This window comes from Pteropus vampyrus, unplaced genomic scaffold (genome assembly GCF_000151845.1).
Source record: "Pteropus vampyrus isolate Shadow unplaced genomic scaffold, Pvam_2.0 Scaffold440, whole genome shotgun sequence".
Classification (NCBI taxonomy): domain Eukaryota; kingdom Metazoa; phylum Chordata; class Mammalia; order Chiroptera; family Pteropodidae; genus Pteropus; species Pteropus vampyrus.
The window spans coordinates 1071010-1078197 of NW_011889221.1; the positions used below are offsets into that span (position 1 = coordinate 1071010).

Consider the following 7188-nt stretch of genomic DNA (forward strand, 5'->3'; position numbering starts at 1 on the left):
CCTGAAATACAGTGATGAATAAGCCAGAGTGCTTGCTGTCCTCATGATCGAATGGAGGAGACAGACCAGCCAGGACAAGACATTGTTGTGAGTGTACAGGCATGAACGCTTAGTGCTAGGAAAGGTAAGGAAGGGTACATACTCTCACCCAGTATGTCTCTGGGTAGAAGGGGTGATAAGACTTCCTTGAGGAGCTAACTCTCGAGCTGAGGTTTTAAAGAAAGAGTAGGAGTTAGCCAGAATGAGAAGGAAGAGAGGGGAATCCGAGCGGGTTTTGGAGTGAGTAGATTGTTGGTGCGTTTTAATGAGAATTCCTGACACAGGAAAACACTCTGCTCAGAGGTCTAGCAACCCACTTCTCAACACATGGCACCTAGTCCACTCAGTGGCTCCAGCTGGAGCCTAGGAGCCACCCTTGATCCCATTTCTTTCCCTCACTGCCCACATCTAATCATTAAGTTCTTTTGACTTTACTCCAAAATATATTCCAAATCCATTTATTTTTATCTCCACATGACCTTCTAGTAGAAGTTCTGTCTTCTCTCCTCTGGACTGTGCAGCAGCCTTCTTTCTAACTTGTTGTTATGGGCTAAATTGTGTCCTCCGCTCCCCTCATCAAATTCCTATGTGGAAGCCATAACCCCTAGTACATCAAAATATGATTGTATTTGGAGATAGGGCCTTAATTAAGTGATTAAGTTAAAACAAGGCCTTTAGAGTGAGCCCTAATCCAATTTGACTGGTGTCCTTATAAGAGGAGTTTAGGATACACAAAGATACACCAGGGATGCACAGGCAAGGAAGACAGACCATGTGAGGACACAGCAAGAAGGTGGTGTTGGCAAGCCAAGGAGAGAGGCCTCAGGAGACACCAGCCCTGCCTAAGCCTTGGTCTCAAACTTCCAGCCTCCAGAACTGCAAGAAATAAATTTCTGTTGTTTAAGCCACCTATTCTGTAGTATTTTGTTATGCCCTGGCAAACTAATATACTTGTCTTCCTGTTCCTACTCATACTTCCTAAAATCCATCATCCAGCAGCAAATCATACCACATCATTACCGTGCTTAATATTCTCCAATGGCTTCCCCTATTTTTAGAATAAAATATAAACTCCTTGTTCTGGTCCAAGAGGTGCTCAAGGTGAGCTGATGTCTTTCAGATTTCAAATTAAATGTCACTTCCTCAGAGAGGACTTCCCTAGTCTCCAGAGTAAAGAGCCCTGCAGACACTCTCTAGCATATCAATGTGCTTTATTTTCTATATGGTATCCATTCCCATATGATATTTTCTTGTTTATGTGATTGTTATTTCTATGCCTCCTCCTCCCACCACCCCCAGAATATAAGCTCCTTCATTCTACCTCCAGAACCTTCATCTGTTACATTCTGTTTCGTGAACTCAAAACACAGTAATGCTCAAAAAATTTTTTGGGGGGGCGGGGATGAATGAAGAGCAGAGTATATGACCTATTGGAGACTTGCATGTAGTTCATGTTGGCTAGTGGATGGAAAGGGAGGAGCGTGGAGAGGCAGACAGGAGTCAGAACATATACATCCTTATATGAGAGATGACAACAATATCATGGCTGAGCAGAGTTAATATCCACCCCCCCATACTTGGGGTCCACTGTGCATCAGGTCAATGTCTCCTTAACTGCTACAGAGTGTTTAGGGACAGTTGAACAGTTACCCAATCACAGACTCTGCTTTATAAAGGGGCTCAGGAACCCCATAGAAAGAACAGAAACTCTGTCCTCATTCGGGATCAACACCCACGGAGATGACTGGTGGACTCTGGAGGTGAGGTGGGTCAGGACTGGAGCTGACAGATAACAAAGGAACAATAGCTGCTGACAGAAAGTCACCAAGTCAAGAAAAAACGTGGTGAAGTTGGCTAGAGTGAGTGACCGAGCCTGAGTGACAAAAAGGTGGAGGAGGTAGCATACAATATAAGGTTCAAATTCATACCCCATCCGTACCCCTCTCGGAGTTTCTGTGTGCCATGGAGGAGGGGCCTTATGGGAAAGAGGCAAAAATGTATCACTAAGGGCCTGGTCCCTCTGTAGTGGACCCTTCCTCTCAGAGAGACAGGCACCTCCAGCTGGAGAAAGACATTGAGGGCCAGAGATGCGAAAATAAATGAGTGTTATAGGAAAAACTCCCTCAGAAACATGAAGAGAAGGCAGACCTCCTGGACACCACAGCCTGGCCCTGGGAGACCCTCTGAGAACCCCAGAGAGGGAGAGCTCAGCAGAGATGGGCTGACAAGAGAGGGTCACAGCTGGAAGGAAGGAAGGCAGAGTGGTGGTGCTGAGTCCACGTGAAGCCACTCTTCTCCCCTTGCTGATGGTGATTTGAAGAGACATTTGAGAAATGTTAGACTGGGGACGTGTGTAAGAATGACTTTACTTAAAACTCAGGTTAATAAGCTCACTTCGACAGCACATATACTAAAATTGGAATGACGCAGAGGTTAGCATGGCCCCTGCGCAAGGATAACACATAAATTCATGAAGTGTTCCATATTTTAAAATATCTATTCTCATCAAACTCTTCCAAAAACTCGAAGAAGAAGTAAGACTTCCTAACTCATTTTATGAGGACAATATTACCCTGACACCAAAACCTGGTAAAGATAACACAAAAAAAGAAAACTGCAGACCAATATCTCTCATGAACACAAATGCAAAGATCCTAAATAAAATATTAGCGAACTGGATACAGCAACATATTAAAAAGATTATACGCCATGATCATGTGGGTTTCATGCCAGGGGCACAGGGATGGTTCAATATGTACAAATCGATTAATGTGATACACCACATAAACAAATTAAAGAATAAGAATCATATGATTTTATCAGTAGATGCAAAAAAAGCCTTTGACAAGATATAGCATCCATTCATGATCAAAACACTTAATAAAGTAAGTATAGAAGGAAAGTGCCTCAACATAATAAAGGCCTAAGATCAAGAACAAGACAAGGCTGTCCACTATCACCATTTTAACACTGGAAGTCCTAGCAGTGCAGTCAGGCAAGAGAAAGATATAAAAGGCTTCCAAACAGGAAATGAAGAAGTCAAACTGTCACTATTTGTGGATGACATCATTCTCTAGATAGAAAACCCTAAAGATTCCACAAGAACACTACTAGAAATAATAAGCAAATACAGTAAAGTTTCAGGATACAAAATCAACATTCAAAAATTCACAGCATTCCTATACTCTAATAATGAATTGTCAGAAAAAGAAATGAGAAAAAAAATTCCTTCTGCAATTGCAACAAAAAGAACGAAATGCCTAGGAATTAATCTAATGAAACATGTGAATAATGAAAACTCCAAGAACCTATTTTAAAAAAATGAAGAAGACACAAAGAAATGGAAAGATATTCCATGTTCTTAGATTGGAAGAATCAACATAGTTAAAATGATATTATTACCTAAAGCATTATACAGATTTAATGCAATCCCCATCAAAATCCCATTAGCACTTTTTAAAGAAATAGAACAAAAAATCAACAGATTCGTATGCTAGCACCAAAGACCCCGAATTGCCAAAGCCATCCTGAGAAAAAAGAACGAGGCTGGAGGCACCACTCTGCCCGACTTTAAATTGTACTACAAAGCAACAATCATCAAAACGGCATGGTATTGGAAGCAAAACAGACACGCAGACCAGTGGAACAGAATTGAGAGTCCAGAAGTAAACCCAAGTTTACATGGGCAAATAATTTTGACAAAGGAGCCAAAAATATACAATGGAGAAAGGAAAGCCTCTTCAATAAATGATGCTGGGAAAACTGGATAGCAACCTGCAAAAGAATGAAACTAGACTGTTGCCTATCACCACACATCAAAATTAACTCAAAAATAAAGTAAGGGCAAGAATATAAGACCTGAAACAATAAAATGCATAGAAGAAAACATAGGAACTAAACTCAAGGACCTTGGACTTAAAGAGGATTTTATGAATTTGACCTCAAAGGCAAGGGAAGTAAAAGCAAAAATAAATGGATGGGACTACATCAAACTAAAAAGCTTCTGCACAGCACAAGAAATCATCAACAAAGCAAAGAGACAACCATCCGAATGGGAAAATATATTTGCAAGCGATGCCTCTGATAAGGGCCTAATCCAAAATATACAAAGAACAAATACAACTCAGTAACAACAAAATTAACAAACAATCCAATTAAAAAATGGGCAGAGGATCTGAACAGATACTTCTCCCAAGAAGACAAATGGCCAGCAAACATGTAAGGATGCTCAACTTCACTAGCTATTAGGGAAATGCAAATCAAAACCACAATGAGCTACCATCTCACCTGCTAGAATGACTATTATCAATAGGACAAGTAATAACAAGTGCTGGAGAGGATGCAGAGAAAAATAAACCCTCATACACTGCTGGCAGAGCTGTAAATTGGTACAGCAACTATGGAAGACAGTATGGAGGTTCCTCAAAAAACTAAGAATTGATCTACCATATGATCCAGCAATTCCTCTACTAGGTGTTTACCCCAAAGAATTAAAAATATTTATCCAAAAAGATATTTGCACACCGATGTTCACAGCAGCATTATTCACGGTGGCCAGGACATGGAAACAACCAAATCGTCCTCCAGTAGATGACGGGATAAAGAAGCTGTGGGATATACATACAATGGAATAGTACTCAGCTATAAGAAGAGATGAAATACTCCGATTTGTGACAACATGGATGGATCTTGAGAGAATCATGCTAAATAAAATAAGCCAGACAGAAAAAGTTGAAAACCACACAATATCACTAATATGTGGGATATAAACCTAAAAGCGACAAACAGGACAAACAGAGACTCATGGACATGGGCAGGAAACTAGTCGTTACCAGAGGGTAGGGGATGTGGGAGGAGGGAGGAGGTAGAGGGGGTAAAAGGGGTCAAATATGTGGTAACAGAAAGAAATCTAACTATGGGCGGTGAACATACTATATATATATATACACTTATATATATGTATATATATATATGTGTATATATATGTATATGTCATATATATATATATGACACTGTTAAATTATACACTTGAAACTCATTGGATTTCCTTAATCGATGACACCATAATAAATTTTTTTAAAAAGTGAGAAACAGGACATTATACACAGAAAAAAAAACCCCTCAGATTAATAGAGCCAATGGTTATAAGTTTTTAAATTTGGAGAACCAATTAAAATTTTAAAGTGAGAAGACACTAACTTACCATGTTAAAAGATCGCTTGATGCCAAATAGAAAATGGACTGGAGGGAGGAGAAGCAGGATCTTCAGTCACACACAGACAGGGAGCTCTAAACCCTCCAACTCTCCAAGAATTCTGAAAAAAAAAAAAAAAAATCATCGGATGTCCAAATTTTAACACAGTTTGACCATATGATATGTATGATTCCCAAGAATTATAGGGTAGCTAACTATTAGACTAACAGATTTCCTCCATTCAACATCTTTAGAAAACTCATCTCCGTAAAGAAAAAATACTTTGATATCTATAGATACTACCAGTTTGTTAATCACATAGGTCTATATCTCAATACTGAATTGGGATATTCTGTTTTCAATTCAAAATTATATTCCCCAACCTATAAAACATCTTAATCATCAAATTTGGCCTTGAAAGACTCCCAATTGTTTTTAAATGACCTCCTAGGGCAAAGATTTGCCAACTTTACTATTTAAAAAAATCTGAGACAAATTCTGGCTGTATTTACTTTAAAGAGTCAAAATTGGTTTGAGTAACAGAAACTTATGAGCGACATTGTTTTAATAAACTTAGAGTCATAGAAAGTGATACATCGGGGCATAATTTCTGCCATGTGTATTTTTAAAAAATCAGACATGATATTATGATATCAAATGATATGTTTGGGTGCACTGGAGTGAGAGAAGACAAGGCAGAGAATATATGTATATATTTCATGCATTGGAAGTGTCATCAAGATACTAATGGGAATATATCTAGAACCTCATCATTCTTGATGATATGCGCCAAACAAAATGTAATTACCACAGATGCAAACTAGCCACATTATAATCGACCATTCTCCTCAATTTTACTTTTATAAAACAATGAAAGTGATAGTATTCTTTAGGTTCAGTTTCTAAAATTCTGCTGGTTATAAAAATGACACCAATTTAGACACATTAATATACATTAATGCAAGATCCCATTAAAGAATCACAAAGAAAGGCCGATTACTTTTGTTTCTAACAATACATCTTTTCTCGGCTAGCCCACAATGATTCAACCAGTTCAGAGAAGCACAAGATAATAGTTATAGTCTATAGACCTAATTCTCCTATTATCCATTAAATATATTCTCCTACAAAATAGAAAAGGTCATTTCTAAAAATCTACAATGAAATTCATAAAATATTGGGGGTAGCTGATAAATATTCTGTAAGAAAATTTACTGTTGGAATTAAATACATTTCATTTGCATTAGTACCAATTATCCAGTTACACAATGTATTGAAACACTTTTGGCCAGCTGTACCACTTACTCCAGTGTAAAGGTTGATGCCAGAACAAACCTCAGATAAGCCTAGCATTTTAAAAAATAACTAACAGAGAAAGAGGGATTAGAAATTTCCTTTTTTTCCCCCAGGTTTATTGAGATATAGTTGACACATCACATTGTGTAAGTTTCAGTTGTGCAGTGTTGACTTGATACAATTATATACACTTACATATTATGAAATAATTACCACGGTAGCATTAAGTAACACCTCCATCATGTCACAAAATTATCTTTTTTCTTGTGGTGAGTACATTTAAGATCTATACTTTTAGCAACTTTCAAGCATACAGTACAGTATTATTAACTATAACTACCATGCTGTACATTAGTTCTTCAGAACTTATTCATCTTAGAACTGGAAATTTGTACCCTTTGACCAATATCTTTCCATTCCCCCCACCCACAGCTACCTGCAGTCACCACTCCATTCTGTTTCTATAAATTCAGCATTTTTAGATTCCACATGTAAGTGATATCATACAGTATTTGTCTTCTCTGACTTATTTCACTTAGCAATAATGCCCTCAAGGACCATCCATGTTGTTGCAAACAACAGGATTTCTTTCTTTCTCATGGCTGAATAATACATATGTGTGTGTGTATATATATACATACATATATATATTCATACAC

General features: G+C 38.0%; 1 long non-coding RNA gene and 1 other non-coding gene across 2 annotated transcripts in view; one reads left to right on the forward strand and one right to left on the reverse strand.

Moving 5' to 3' along the window:
* Positions 1–2427: 2427 nt before the first annotated feature.
* LOC111732304 lies at positions 2428–2529 on the forward strand. Its single transcript, XR_002777486.1, has one exon. It is a non-coding gene; the product is annotated as a U6 spliceosomal RNA (small nuclear RNA).
* Positions 2530–4589: 2060 nt separating this feature from the next.
* The window catches only part of LOC111732300, a 38766-nt gene continuing 36167 nt past the window's right edge, over positions 4590–7188 (reverse strand). Inside the window, exons 3-4 of the long non-coding RNA XR_002777484.1 lie at positions 5243–5354; positions 4590–4646 (exon numbers count right to left, since the gene is read on the reverse strand). This is a non-coding gene — a long non-coding RNA (uncharacterized LOC111732300). The remainder of the gene's footprint in view (positions 4647–5242; positions 5355–7188) is intronic.